General features: G+C 43.8%; 1 protein-coding gene across 3 annotated transcripts in view; it reads right to left on the bottom strand.

Annotated features, from left to right (window-relative positions):
- The window catches only part of MOCOS (molybdenum cofactor sulfurase), a 1,795,153-nt gene that overhangs the window by 164,624 nt on the left and 1,614,110 nt on the right, over nucleotides 1-16,419 (bottom strand). The gene's annotated exons all lie outside the window — the stretch shown is intronic.

The raw sequence follows: 16,419 nt of genomic DNA, 5'->3' as shown, positions 1-16,419 counted from the left end.
GACACTGTGCCTCGGTAAACAATGAAGGTGATTAGAGATGAACAAACCAGTTTGTAATGAACAGGGTTTATGAGCTACCCAAAAATGTGTCTTCAAGCCGAACCCAAAGCTTTTCAGGTTTGCATCGGATGAATCCTGTAAAATGGCACACAGCACCATTTCACTGCACATGTTGGTGGGAAAAACCATGAGGGAGGAATAAGGATGCTCAAATGAGTCTAAGAAGAAGTGTGTAAGTGGGGGGAAGGGGGGGCAGGGGCTTTCCCTTATTGGCTTAAAGACTGACAGACAGCCTGGATGAGCCAATCAGTGGGGCGAATCAGCGGGGCGTAAAGCAAGAACTAGCCCTAGCAGAATCACTAGAATTAGGGCTATGAATTAGGATGCAAGGGTGTAGCAGAAAATGATCTAATTAACTGTGAACACCTATTCTATTGTCAGGGAAGAGAAAGGCTAGAAAGAATAAAGACTAGAAAGAATAATAATTGTATAGGGAAGGGCAGGGGAAGCTTTTCAGTGAGGAGCTGAGTGTGGGTATGCCTGGAACAGGCAGTGCCTTCTAGCTGTGGTTATTGCCTTACAATTATAATAAAACTGCAGCAGAAACTCATAAGCAGACTCCTGCAAAAACATTTCTTTTTTTCTCATTTGAACAGAAATACAGCTGATTTTCTCCAAACCTGAGGATTCTCTAAACTTATTGTCAGATTATTCCCAGTACAATTAACATTATGCTGCAGTGCTGACAATTGTGTTGAACAATTAGTGCACATTTCTTTTTCTGTCTTATAAGTATCACACACTAACGATTGCACCACTGGAGCTGTGGGTAGTGTAAATTTATTTTTCAGTGCTTCATATCCATCTGTGCTAAATGAGTTGTAGCAGAAGCTTTTTTTGGCAATAACTAGGCTTGAGTGAATCAAGCTTGGAATCATAAAATGGACCAAAGTAAATTTGTTAAAAAATTTTGTTTTTAATGCCGTTTCCGTATAGTATTAAAAAGTATAGGCTAAAGTAGGCAAAATTTGTATCGCCCAAAGTCGTGTGAATTACTTCGGTATTCCTATCTGCATCTTTAAAAAAAAATGTAAATAGAAATCCGAAGTTGGGTTTTGTACTGGCTGGTACCTTGGTGATGGTGAGTACAATAAAGGAATTCAAGAAGGGCCTGGATGCATTTCTGGAGTGTAATAATATTATAGGCTATAGCTACTAGAGAGGGGTCATTGATCCAGGGAGTTATTCTGATTGCCTGAAGGGAATTTTATATTCCCCTAAAGTGGGGAAAATTGGCCTCTACCTCAGTTATTTTTTTTTGCCTTCATCTGGATCAACTTGCAGGATGACAGGCCAAACTGGATGGACAAATGTCTTTTGCAGCCTTATGTACTATGTTACTATGTATTTTAATGATGCAGAAAGCAATACCGAACTATTTCATCGAAGTCTCGCACGACTTCGGGCGATACAAATTTTGCCTACATGGAGCCAATACATTTTAATGCTGTGGCGAAACAGCATTAAAACTGTAGTTTTTAAACAAAGAGCTTGATTAGCTTAAAGTACTAGCTTCAAGTACTACATTAAGTACTAGTAAAGAGATATTGCAGGAGATAGTCAGGAGGTAGGCTGGAAGGTGGAAACAATACAAAAAAAAAAAGGTAAGATTTGTTTGATTTAAAGTTACAAATTTATTTTTTTATTTTTTTTCTCCTCTTTAAAATGGCAGACTTGGTTCAGTGCAGGAATTGTTGTGCATTTATTTCATGTTCCACTCTTTGGAGATTCGGATGCTGTCAGATCTGTAGACAGTTCTCCTTACTGCAGCAGGAAATTGCATTTTTGAAAGCTGAAATATTTAAATTATCTGTTAAACAAACTCCAGCTAGGACTGCTGCAATTCCACTGCCACAGAGGACCCCCAGAAATGGCAGATGGGTTAATGTAGGTTCTGGAAGTCTTAGAGTGGTGGATAGAAGACATGTCCCACAGTCGGTGGTTCTCCATAATTCATTTGCAGCACTCTCAGAATGTAAGGACAACATGGATATGGACTCAAGCACAGAGGGTGAGAAACCATCGACTCCTATGTCTAATGTATGCAACAAAAAAGATAAAGTGAAGTCTCAAAGGATGCAGCTGTTGCTGGGTGATTCAATCATAAGAAGTGTGGAGCTTAAAGAAAATGGTTTTGTGAGATGTCTCCCTGGTGCTACTGCTAGAAGAGATAGAAGACGTATTATTAATATTGTTAAGCAAGCAAAGCAGGAAGGGGACGTGGATGTTCTTGTCCATCTAGGGACAAATGACCTGGCTTGCAATGAAGTGTCAGAGTTGAAAAAATCTTTTATCACACTTGGTAATGACGTACAGGATTTTGCATCCACCATTTCATTTTCTGAAGTTCTGCCTGTGCATAATGTTCAGAATGATAGGCAGAGGCGCATAAAGGAGTTCAACATATGGCTTGGTAAATGGTGTCAAGAGCAAGGATTTGGCTTTGTTTCTCATGATAGCTCTACTTGGAATAGAAAGGAACTGTACAAAAAAGATGGTTTGCATCTTTCTCTCAAAGGAACAAATGTACTTAGTGAACAACTCCAAGAATTTGCGAAAGAGTATTTAAACTAGGAAGGGGGGGCAAAAGAGTGAAAATAAAAGAGTCCAATTGCCCCCCGAAACAATGCCAGAACAGGCCAGAAGCACTGAGGTTAAGAAATGATAAGCTCAGAGTCCTGTCTACAAATGCTCGCAGTTTAGGTAAAAAAATCAATGAACTTGGGTCAATAATGGCATCTGAGAATGTAGATTTAGTGGCTGTTACGGAGACATGGTTTAATGAAAGAAATGACTGGGACATAACCATACCAGGGTACTCTTTATACAGAAGAGACAGAGAAGGCAAGAAAGGAGGAGGAGTGGCCCTGTATGTGAAAGATAGCATTAAATCTAACCTAATACAAGTTGGTGAGGCCAACATAGAGTCAGTTTGGGTTACGTTGCAGTTTGCTAACCATGCAGTAACTCGTGTAGGTGTGATATATAGACCACCTGGTCAAGTTAAAGAACTAGATGATCTACTAGTTGAAGAAATAGCTAAAATGACAATGAAAGGAGAAGTTATCATTATGGGAGATTTCAATCTTCCAGATATAAACTGGAAAACCAAAATAGCAAGTTCTACCAGGAGTACAGATATTCTAAATTCCCTACTGGGGTTATCTCTACAACAAGTGGTTGAGGAGCCAACCCGGAGGGAGGCCATTTTGGATTTGGTATTCACAAACGGGGATTCGGTATATGATGTCATTGTAGGCGAAACCTTGGGATCTAGTGATCACCAGTCAGTGTGGTTTAATATAAGAACTGTGAAAGAGTCCCACCACACAAAAACAAAAGTTTTAGATTTTAGAAAAACAGACTTTTCAAAAATGAAATTAGTCATAAATGAGTCCTTATCAGACTGGAACGGATTACATGGAGTCCAGGAGAAATGGGACTACTTAAAGGTGCATTATTGAAGGCAACAGAAAATTGCATTAGACTCGTCAGTAAAAGCAAAAAAAGGAGGAGACCAATGTGGTACTCAGCAGAAGTGGCCCAAATCATTAAAATAAAAAGCTAGCATTTTGTAATTATAAAAAAACCCAGAGCAATGAAGATAAGGAAATCTACAAGATTAGGCAGAGAGAGGCCAAGCAAGTTATAAGAACTTCTAAAGCGCAGGCAGAAGAAAAACTAGCTCAGTCTATGAAAAAAGGGGATAAGACATTCTTCAGATATATAAATGAAAAAAGGAAATTAAAACAAGGAATAACTAAATTAAAAACAAAGGACGGAAGGTATGTAGAAGAGAATAAAGGGCTAGCCGACTGCCTTAATGAATACTTCTGTTCAGTTTTTACAAAAGAAAAAGGAGAAGGACCTCCACTAGAAAGAATGACTATTAAATCGTTTGATGCATGTATCTTTACAGAGGAAGATGTTCTAAGTTTGCTGTCTAAGGTGAAGACAGATAAGTCACAGGGGCCTGATGAGATACACCCAAAATTATTAAAAGAGCTTAGTGGTGAGCTGGCAAAACCGTTAACAGATTTATTTAACCAATCATTAGTAACAGGAGTCGTCCCGGAAGATTGGAAATTGGCAAATGTCGTGCCCATTCACAAGAAAGGTAGTAGGGAGGAATCGAGCAACTATAGACCAGTGAGTCTGACATCAATAGTAGGCAAATTAATGGAAACCCTATTAAAGGATAGGATTGTGGAACATCTAAAATCCCATGGATTGCAAGATGAAAAACAACATGGGTTTACTTCAGGGAGATCATGTCAAACAAATCTTATAGATTTTTTTGACTGGGTGAATAAAATAATAGACGGTGGAGGTGCAGTAGACATCGCATATCTAGATTTTAGTAAGGCTTTTGACACTGTCCCACATAGAAGACTTATCAATAAACTGCAGTCATTGAGCATGGACTCCCATATTGTTGAGTGGATTAGGCAGTGGCTGAGTGACAGACAACAGAGGGTTGTAGTCAATGGAGAACATTCAAAACAAGGTAATGTTACCAGTGGGGTTCCACAGGGATCTGTACTGGGACCGATTTTGTTTAATATCTTCATAAGTGATATTGCAAAAGGCCTCGCTGGTAAGGTTTGTCTTTTTGCTGATGACACAAAGATATGTAACAGGGTTGATTTTCCTGGAGGGAAACGCCAAATGGAAAAGGATTTAGGAAAACTAGAAGAATGGTCAGAACTCTGGAAACTGAAATTTAATGTGGATAAGTGCAAGATAATGCACCTGGGGCGTAAAAACCCAAGGGCAGAATATAGAATATTTGACACAGTCCTGACCTCAGTATCTGAGGAAAGGGATTTAGGAGTAATTATTTCAGAAGACTTAAAGGTGGGAAGACAATGTAATAGAGCAGCACGAAATGCCAGCAGAATGCTTGGATGTATAGGGAGAGGTATAAGCAGTAGAAAGAGTGAAGTGCTTATGCCGCTGTACAGAACACTGGTGAGACCTCACTTGGAGTATTGTGCGCAGTACTGGAGGCCATATCTCCAGAAGGATATAGATACTCTAGAGAGAGTTCAGAGGAAGAGCTACTAAACTAGTACATGGATTGCAGGATAAAACTTACCAGGAAAGGTTAAAGGACCTTAATATGTATAGCTTGGAAGAAAGAAGAGACAGAGGGGATATGATAGAAACTTTTAAATACATAAAGGGAATCAACTCGGTAAAGGAAGAGAGCATATTTAAAAGAAGAAAAACTACCACAAGAGGACACAGTTTTAAATTAGAGGGGCAAAGGTTTAAAAGTAATATAAGGAAGTATTACTTTACTGAGAGAGTAGTGATGCATGGAATAGCCTTCCTGCAGAAGTGGTAGCTGCAAATACAGTGAAGGGGTTTAAGCATGCATGGGATAGGCATAAGGCCATCCTTCATATAAGATAGGGCCGGGGGCTATCCATAGTATTCAGTATATTGGGCAGACTAGATGGGCCAAATGGTTCTTATCTGCCGACACATTCTATGTTTCTATGTTTGATTTGCTCAAGCCTAGCAATATCGCCACCTGCTGTGCTGAGCAATTGTTTTTTTCAGGGCATCATATCTGTATTGTTTTTACAAAACAATAACAACATTTTTAAACCAGCAAAATTGACTCAATATTACACTGTACACAGAAATCAAACCATCTTCCTTGCACAGTTAGCGTGTTGGTGTGGGGGGAGGAGCGTTAACTACAGTACAAGTATGCGATACGTGTCTTACAATGTAGAGGGTACCTTTTTAAATCCCTGCCGAAATCTATGACAGGGCATCTCCAGACAGTTCATGTGTTGGTGTGGGTGCAAAAAATAGAAATACAAATGTACAACACGTGTTTTACAATCCAGAGAGTAGCGTTGTAAATCTCTGAATTGTGACAAGGGTACCCCAAGTAGTCCCCTTTTAAAATACACACACACTCACAGGCATAGAGGGCCCCTTTTTTCTGTTTTAAAAGAGAAATATCTCCTTGCTTTGAGCTGTGTCCTAGTAATTGAAAATGACACTTCCCTATCATAAAGATAAGGATGGGAGCTTCAAAAGCCTCCTCCCAGGGTCATCATAAAATACTTTATCCTGGGATAACATTAGCCAGACATCTTGACCACAATCACAGCAGGGAACCAGAGAAAGATGGGAAAGCAACCTATTGAACCTTTGAGGGACTCAAAAGGTAATCATTTTTCATATCTCTGGTTGTAGGCATATTCTGCACTGGCTAAGGCCGGATTCAACCTCCGTGGACCAGTGCGATCACGGAGATATCAAACAGTATGTTCTTGTGCCCTTGGGAGCCAGCTTTAAGACATCCTGGAGAACCACAAGCCCCAGCAGAGTCAAGTTTGGTCTTGTTAGACTTGTAAAATCATAAGAGTCAGTAATACCTAAATGTCATAGCTGTATTTAGTGGTTCCACAGAACTGTGGGCTCAGCTAGAATAAGGACATTCTGGGCTGACCTTAGCTGGGTCATAAACCTTGCTCACACCTTCTCGATCCTGCCCACACGTTCGTACCATTGGTGGGCAGAATTGCTGGCACCTCCGGTTTTAGAACTGTTATAAGATGCTGTCAGGGCATTGTATGGAACCCTACCTTGCCTTAACACCTGGACTTGTATCGCATTCTGAATGTCAGTGCTCAGGGTCCAATGATATTATACCAATCGGATTGCACAACGGCTTCAAGGACTGAAACAGAGAAACCTAAGTATACCTTTCATCTATTATCCCTTTAAAACTGTCGTGAATTACTATCACCTTGAATTATTATTATCTAGAATAGTCAGTTTTTTTGTAAATGTATATATGCACTGTTTTTCTGTTTAACTCCGGAAAGTCTTCCGTGTTCTAAGCAAAGGAATTAACGAATCCTGTCTCTGAAGAGAGTAATGTTACCATTTTGTGTGAGAAAGGTCATTTTGATTGTTGCTTGGCTGAACGATTGCGATCGGTCAGCAAGCGGTACCTGGTTCATTCCCTGCTCTGCGTGAGGGTGAGTGACCGGTAGTCGGTTTGTGTGCCGTTAAAACACGTGGTGGCAGTATACCGAATTGTATCTATAAAGGGTTAACCGGAAGTTAACCACCCCTTGTCACGTGTGAGATCCGTCTGCGTATAGGTACGTTCGTGACAACTGGTGGCAGCGGTGGGATGTTCTGTATGCTTAGAACATTAGTGCATGAGTTATGAATGTAACTTTGCACTAAAGGTTGAAACCTGGAAGACAAGGCACAGTGCATTCGTTTTTCTATAGTGATCATTCACAAACAGTACCCTCCCCTTTCTCTTGTTTTTCTGTCCTATCTTTTGTTTGGCAATGATGGCCGAATCAGTGAATTATGACTCCATGAGCGTGGCTGATGTCATAATTCTGTGCGAGCATAAAGGCATCGATGTATATGGAAGAGTTATGTGCATTGAGGGGTCAAGTCTCACCCCCTCTGAGTACAGCTCTGGGTGATACGCCCCAGCAGGAGGAAACCAGTGCTGAGCCTGGGAGACAGCTCCAGCACAGCAGCCCTGGACTGGATTCCTCTTTTCTACACTCAACTGGATTACAAGCAATGCTGGAAAAATTAAGCCAGTCCAGTCCTGAGATGTACTCGAGTTTCATCAGTGCTGAGCGTGAGGCTGCCAGACGGCATGAACTGGAGATGGCAAAGCTGCAGCATCAGCAGTCAGATCGACCCGCTGTGGGCGGAGAGATACCTCTAGCTGCAAGGACCAAATTTCCAGTTATGGATGAGAACTGTGACATTGAGGTTTTCTTGCTGTCTTTTGAGAAAACTTGTCATTACCATAAACTGCCTGAGTCGCAGTGGGCCAGGTACCTGACACCCGGGCTGAGAGGCAAAGACCAGCAGGCCCATGCGGCATTACTACCTGAAAAGGACAATGATTATCAGGCCCTTAAGAATGCCATTATTAAAAAATATCAGTTGACGCCAGAGGTCTACAAATGGAAATTTAGGTCCATGGAAAAGGGACCTGCCGACTCCTTTGCTGATGCGAAGAGCAACCTATACAGGTTGTTCGATCGATGGGCTGATGAAGCGACTGTTGTCACCCGTGCGGCCCTGAGAGAGTTGATGGTCCTAGAGCAGTTCTATTAAATGTGCCATCAAGAAGTATGTGGAGGAGCGCTAGCCAGCAATAGCTGCCGAGGCCGCAGACATAGCCGATGAATATCTTGCCAAGGTGACACCTGAACCACACGGCAATTCCTTCTTCTGTTTGAGAAGAGAGAAATATTCATTCCCAGCAAAGCAACGCTTCCACCGACCAGCACCTGGAGCTGCCGGAATCAAGCCAGCACCTACAGACGTGCGCACGTGCTATGCGTGTGGCAAGCCAAGACATCTTAGCAACGCCTGTCCTGAGAAGAAAAAGTCAGCGCCACCTGGCGAGCTTGCCAGCAACCCATCAGCCGTGCTGTTGGTGAGTGGGAGTACTAAGAGCAACGCAGACAACCTACAGGCTGTTACTGTGGGCAATCTGTGCACCACGGGCTTCCGTGACACCGGCGCAGAGGTCACACTAGTCCGGCGCGAACTAGTGGACCACAAGGATCTTATTCCAGGCAAAAGTCTCACAATCACTGGAGTTGGGGGAACGAGTCCGAATGTTCCCCTTGCTCGTGTCTTTCTTGATTGGGGAGCTGGAAGTGGATTAAGAGAAGTTGGGGGCACCCTGAAAGCACACAGGACTCACCCATCCTAACAGAACCCCCTAGACATATCGAGGTACTGTATGAGGATGTTTGTATAACACCAGATCACCTTGGGGATGGACAGAGGGAGGTGGGAAGTGGGGTGTGTGGGAGCAGTTCTCCTAAGACAGGAGATGTGGAAGGGATTGCAGGTGTATGTACACAGGTAACATATATATTTATCCAATTCAAGTGATGGAAATGTTGAATGTGATAATATTGTTGTACTTGTTTTGTCTGCCACTCGCGGTGCTGCAAAGGCCGCAGCGGATCAGTTCATCGGGGAAGAGCAGGTGGAAGTGTCCATGTCTACCTGTTCTGCCTCAGTCGACTCAGACGCTTCAGAGCCTCAGCAGCTGTCATTGTTTGCAACAGGACAGCTGGCTGGGACTTGTAGTGCCGCCTTTGAGCAGATCCTGCAGGATGACCCTAGTTTGGAGCAGCTGAGAGGCTTAGCTGCCAACACTCCCGCAGAGGGAGATAAATACAAGATGTATTGGGACAATGGGAAGCTGTATAAAGAGGACACAGTGATAGGGTGGGGCCACTCAAAAGGCAGCTCATTGTACCTGTGCAGTTCAGGGGACATTTACTGCAAGTGGCTCATGAGATCCCCTTAGCTGGTCACCTGGGAATAACAAAGACAAAATCCCGGGTGATGCCGAATTTTTTCTGGCCTGGCATCGGAACGGACATAGCAAATTACTGTAGGTACTGTGATGCCTGCCAGCGAGTTGGCAAAGCTGGAGATGGTCACAGAACTCTGCTGAATCCCATGCCTGTAATTGACAAACCTTTCCGGAGAGTGGCGGTGGACATTATTGGTCCATTGGCCATCCCCAGCAGTTCAGGCAAACGATTAATCTTGACCGTGATGGATTACGCCACTCACTACCCCGAAGCAGTGGCATTGTCTTCCATTAGAGCGGACAAAGTTGCAGACACCCTGCTTGGGATCTTCACAAGAGTGGGGTTCCCAGCGGAACTTCTCAGCGACCAAGGACCGCAGTTTATGTCTGAGCTGATGCAGGGACTCTATAGAAAAATACAGGTGAATCATATCGTGGCCAGCCCTTACCTCCCACAAACAAAAAGCCTGTGTGAGCGCTTCAACGGGACGTTGAAACAGATGCTAAAGACGTTTGTGGGGTCGCAAGGGAGGGACTGGGAGCGGTATCTGCCTACAGAGAAGTCCCCCAGGAGTCAACCGGGTTTTCGCCTTTCCAACTCCTGTATGGTAGACGAGTAAGAGGCCCCCTAGACCTAATCCGAGAGTCTTGGAAAGGTAAGGTTACCGGAACTGAGGTCTCTGTGGTAGACTATGTACTTAGGTTCCGAGACAAAATGGAGACACTTGTTGGTATGGTCAAAGAGAATATGGCGCAGGCCCAGAGTAAGCAAAAACAGTGGTATGTCGCACTGCTAGAGAGCGGATATACCAGGAGGGTCAAATGGTATATGTTCTGCTTCCTATGTGACAGAACAAACTGCAGGCCGCATGGGAGGGGCCATACCCAATTGTAAAGTATCTGAACAAGGTGAATTATGTGGTGAGCCTTGGAGAAGGAGGTAGACGACTGAAAATGTTTCATGTAAACATGCTCAAGGAGCATCATGAGTCTGCAGCCTGCCTGAGAGGGTGGAGGCTGACCCCCTGCTAGACTTTCTAGCCGACACTCGAGAATTGGGAGCTGACTTAAACATCAACCCACAACTCTTACAACTTTTACAGGAATACCTGGGAGGACACACCTTGCAGTGCACCATGTGGACACAGGTACACATTCTCCCACCAAGCAGTCTGCCTACCGTGTCTCTTTAGAAGTTCAGGCAGACACAGGAAGGAATTGAAGAGATGTTGCAGTTAAGGGTCATTCAGAATCCCACAGCCTTCTTGGGCCTCACTAGTGGTTCTGGTCCCTAAGAAAGATCGAACACACCAGGTTCTGCGTGGATTATCAGAAACTGAATGCCATCACAACCTCTGATGCTTACCCCATGTCCAGGATCGATGAATTGTTAGATTAGTTGGTCGGCGCTGGCTACCTGACAATCATAGACCTGAGCAGGGGGTATTGGCAGATTCCCCTAACCTCAGAGGCTTAGGAGAAGTCTGCCTTCATCACCCCTTTCGGCTTATACAAATTTACGTTAATGCCGTTTGGGATGAAGAATGCGCCAGCCACCTTTCAGAGGCTTGTGAATGACTTGCTGGAAGGACTAGAAGGATGTGCGGTCGCCTACTTAGACGACATTGCAGTGTTCAGCCCCACATGGGAGGAGCACCTAGTGCACCTGTCACAAGTGCTGGACAAACCTGCAGCGGCTGGACTGACAGTTAAGCCTAGCAAGTGGCAGCTGGGTATGAATAAAGTACACTACTTAGGACACAGAGTAGGAGGAGGCACGCTGAGACCTGAGACAGAGAAGGTGGAAGCCATCATGAAATGGCCCACCCCTCTCACCAAGAAGCAGGTTATGTCTTTCTTGGGAACAGCCGAGTTCTATAGAAAGTTTATCCAGAACTATAGTGCCCTGGCCAAGCCTCTGACAGACTTGACCAAGAAGAAGCTGCCCAGAATGGTGTCATGGACGCCTGAATGTGAGCAAGGTTTCCAGGCCTTGAAGGATGCACTAGGCAGTGCTCCTGTGCTACAGGCCCCAGACTTCACCCGGAAGTTTGTGGTCCAGACAGACGCTTCCACCTTTGGCCTGGGTGCAGTTCTGAGTCAGATAAACCAGGTAGGAGAGGAGCATCCTATCCTATACCTGAGCAGAAAGCTGCTTCCCAGAGAGAAAGTTATTCCACCATAGAGAAGAGTGTTTAGCAATTGTATGGTCACTACAGAAGCTACACTACTATCTGTATGGCCGCAGCTTCACTGTGATCACAGATCATAATCCTCTCAGTTAGTTGAATCGCCTCGAAGGTGACAATCCAAAACTACTGAGGTGGAGCTTAATTTTGCAGCAGTACAACTTCACCGTGCAACACAAGAGATGAAGTGTGAACGGCAATGCTGATGGGTTGTCCCGACAGGGGGAGTCCGCAGAAGAGACGGATTAGGTAGCAGTGGAAAACGCGTGTGGCCTTTTCCTCATGTGACCTCTTAAAGGGGGGAGGTGTGAGGAGGGTACCCCAAGTAGAGTCCCATTTTTAAATACACACACACTCACAGGCCTAGAGGCCCCCTTTATTCTGTTTTAAAAGAGAAATATCTCCTTGCTTGGAGCTGTGTCCTAGTAATTGAAAATGACACTTCCCTGTCATAAAGATAAGGATGGGAGCTTCAAAAGCCTCCTGCCAAGGGTCAAATACTGGATCCTGGGATAACATTAGCCAGACATCTTGACTACAATCACAGCAGGGAACCAGAGAAAGATGGGAAAGCAACCAATTGAACCTTTAAGGGACTCAAAAGGTAGTCATTTTTCATATCTCTGGTCGTAGGCATATTCTGCACTGACTAAGGCTGGATTCAACCTCCGTGGACCAGTGTGATCACGGAGATATCAAACAGTATGTTCTTGTGCCCTTGGGAGGCTGAAAAGCCAGCTTTAAGCCGTTCTGGAGAACCAAAAGCCCCAGCAGAGTCAAGTTTGGTCTTGTTAGACTTGTAAAATCATAAGGGTCAGTAATACCTAAATGTCATAGCTGTATTTAGTGGTTCCACAGAACTGTGGGCTCAGCCAGAATAAGGACATTCTGGGCTGACCTTAGCTGGGTCATAAACCTTGCTCACACCTTCTCGATCCTGCCCACACGTTCGCTACATTGGGTGGGCAGTAATGCTGCACCTCCTGTTTTAAAACTGTTATAAGATGCTGTCAGGGCGATTCAATTGTATGGAATCCTGCCTTGCCTTAACACCTGGACTTGTATCGCATACTGATTATCAGCGCTCAGGGTCCACTGATATTATACCAATCGGATTGCACAACGGCTTCAAGGACTGAAACAGAGAAACCTAAGTATACCTTTCATCTATTATCCCTTTTATTTTAACTATCTAGAATAGTCAGTTTTTCTGTAAATGTATATATGCACTGTTTTTCTGTTTAACTTCTATTAAAAGATTGACAAATCTTATTTGCTAAGTCTTCCGTGTTCTAAGCAAAGGAATTAATGAAACCTGTCTTTGAAGAGAGTAACGTTACCATTTTGTGTGAGAAAGGTCATTTTGATTGTTGCTTGGCTGAACGATTAAGATCGGTCAGCAAGCGGTCCCTGGTTCATTCAATAGCAGTGTCTCTAGTGTCTGTCTTTTTATTCCTGAAAACACTTTCAAACCATCCCATACTTTATGTGACTGTGTATATTACTGCCAAAACCTGGACCGGCACTGAAACTCCGGTCCGGTATTTGACCTCACCTGGCTGGAAACCAGCCCAGCCACACATGCTGTGAGGAAAATACCTGCCTTTCCAGACACAACCCCTCACTATGTCACATACACCCCCTTTGTTTACCCCTGAGGGGGTGGACACACGTCAGACAATGCACCCGGGACAGGGCATCCGCGTTTCCCTGCAACCAGCCTGCTCTGTGTTCTACTGAGAACTTAAAGTTCTGCAGAGACAAAAACCATCTGGTGACCCGGGCATTCCTGTCTTTGGCCTGGCTCATCCACTTGAGAGGGGAGTGGTTGGTCATTAGGCGGAACTTTCTCCCCAACAAATAGTAGTGGAGAGACTCGAGTGCCCACTTGATAGCCAGGCACTCTCTCTCCACTATACTGTACCTGGTTTTGGCTGGGGTGAGCTTGCGGCTTAGTAAGACAATGGGATGCTCCTCCCCATTGACTTCCTGAGACAGTACAGTACCGAGGCCTACTTCAGAGGCATCCGTTTGTACCACAAACTCCCTCTTGAAGTCGGGCGTCACCAAAACCGGTGACCTACACAGGGCTGACTTTAAAGCGGCAAAAGCCTCTTCCACCCGATCATCTCAGTGAACCATCACTGATTTTCGTCCCTTCAAGAGCCCTGTCAAGGGCGTGTCTAGAGTAGCAAAGTGGGGAACAAACCTTATGTAATAGCCCCCCATTCCCAGGAATTACTTTATTTGCCTAGTGGTGACAGGTCAGGGACAATTCCGTATCGCCTCTATTTTTGTTCACTTAGGTTTGATGACTCCGCGCCCAATGACATACCTCAGGTACTTAGTCTCTTCTAACCCTATCTCACATTTTTTTTGGGTTAGCGCTTTGGCCAGCTTTTCGAAGGGCGTCCACAACAGCCTGCACTTTGGTAGGTGACTTTCCTCCAGTCGTTACTGTGGATGACAATATTGTCCAGGTAAGCCGAAGCGTACCGACGATGTGGACGATGCACCAATGTCCAGTAGTTGCAAAAAGTGGCGGGGGCGCTATGCAGACCTTATATTGATACAGTCCCTCAGGCGTGATGAAGGTAGTTTTCTCTTTGGAAGCCTCTGTTAAGGGCACCTGCCAGTACCCTTTTGTGAGGTCCAAAACAGAAAAATTCCGGGCTTGTCCTAACCTCTCAAAGAGCTCATCCACCCGGGGCATGGGATACGCATAGAATTTGGAAACCTCGTTAAGTTTTCGAAAGTCGTTACAAAACCGCAAAGTCCCATTAGGCTTGGGTATCAATACTATAGGAATGGCTTACTCACTTTTTGACTCTTAAATGACGTCTAGCTGCAACATTAGCTGCACCTCCTCCGATATGGCTTGTCGCTGAGCCTCAGGTACCCGATATGGTTTTAATCTGACTTTTGCCTGAGGCTCAGTGACAATATCATGCTGGATTATGGAAATGCATCCAGGGAGAACCGAGAACACATCCGTGTTCCGACTAATGAACTCCCTGGCCTCCTGAATCTGTTTAGAGGAGGGGCTGTCAGCAATTTTTACTGTGGCAGCCGCCTCTTTTGCATCAGACAGAGTGGCCGGTACCTCAAGGAACGCATGGGAAAAGGGACAGATTACACATTGAATTGATTGATCCATAAAAATGCTCTGAGGGGAGTTAGTATGGAGTCTCTTATTATTTATAGTTTTTTTGGGGGTGCTTTGGGGGCATCTCTGAGGGAAATTAGTGTTGCCGCTGGCAGATGAAAGGAGGTCGGGGGGTGGTGTGTGGTGGGCTCCACTGCGGAACGCACCATACGGACATACAGCCAAAGGCCACCTGCACCCTAGTCTCAGAAGGATGGGTGTGCTCCACTGTGAAACGCACCGGATCGGCAGCATCAAGTGACTGGCGCGCTCCACCGTGGAGCGCACCGGTGATGGTTGCTTGCGCTGCAGTGTGGGACGCATGTTACGCGGTATGTCTGGGGCGGGCGGGCACAGGAGATAAGGACTAAGGAATGAAGACATCAAAGTGTCAAGGATTGTATGGGCATATTTGGAAAGAGGGAAAAAGATAAATATAATGGATAATATTCAGTAAATAATTGGTTGGTATTTAGGGGTGTGCTAAAATTAGATAGGTATATGACATTATACATAAGACATTTGAATTATATATATACAAGATATAGAAGCCATTAATGGTAATACAGAGATGCATACTACATGCATAATTATATAATATAATGAAAGCTTGATAAAATCTTGATAGAATTAAATAGGTATATGACATAAGTATATGACATTATACATGAAGCATTTGGATGTTATATATATACACACACACAAGATATAGAAGCCATTAATGGTAATACGGAAATACATAATAAATACATGATGATTACATCATAAATAAAAAAATAATTACATAATAAAAGATTAATATGTGTATATCGATTAGATATATCCATAATAGGTATGTATAGTTCGGGGAAATATACTTGTATATACAGAAAACTAATTTGTGTACATACACTGGTGTACATAAACTTGCAAGTTTCTCCATGTAAAGATCCATACACATGTACCTACATATATGTGCCTGCATGTACCTGTATGCACCACACATCACTCTATGTGTGCACGCATGTATAAATACACGTGCATGCACTGACACGTAATGGGAAAGGGTGGAAGAAAAATTAAGATGGATAAATAGTGGATGGATATTAGATAAATATATAAATATATAGGTAGGTAAAAGATTCTTACATCAGTAAATAAAAGTTACTAAAAAAACGAATAAACTAATAAAATCTCAGGTTGGTTCGTTAGGTACACTAACACATATTGTGGTTCATTACAATCATCCGTAATTGTTGTGTTCTAATGCCTCATTTAGGCCGAAGGGGGTGAGGGAATTAAAGCGAAATAGCCAATACATTTCCTTCCTGCATAATTGCGGGTAGGCTTTCGGGACCTACTCTATCGGTGTTAGTCGTAGGAGAGTTGCATCGCCTGAATGGGTCTCCGCGAAGTGCCTTGAAACGCTGTGTTTGGCATATTTCTTATAGATATTTGAGCAGTGTGAATTCAACCTATCCCTAATACTTTAAGTTGTTCTGCCTATATATTGCAGCCCACAGGGGCACTGAAGCATGTATACCACATTTGTGGTGCTGCAATCCATGTGGCTGAGGAGGGGGATCTTTTAACCGGATCCGATAATTTTAAATATTATTTAGAATCATTGGAATTTGAGTTTTACTGTACAGATTGATACGACAACCGCTATATTCCTAGACTTACAATTA

Source organism: Bufo bufo, chromosome 5, assembly GCF_905171765.1.
Source record: "Bufo bufo chromosome 5, aBufBuf1.1, whole genome shotgun sequence".
Lineage (NCBI taxonomy): Eukaryota > Metazoa > Chordata > Amphibia > Anura > Bufonidae > Bufo > Bufo bufo.
The sequence above is the reverse complement of the archived record's forward strand: the minus strand, read 5'-3'. Positions and strand labels throughout refer to the sequence as shown.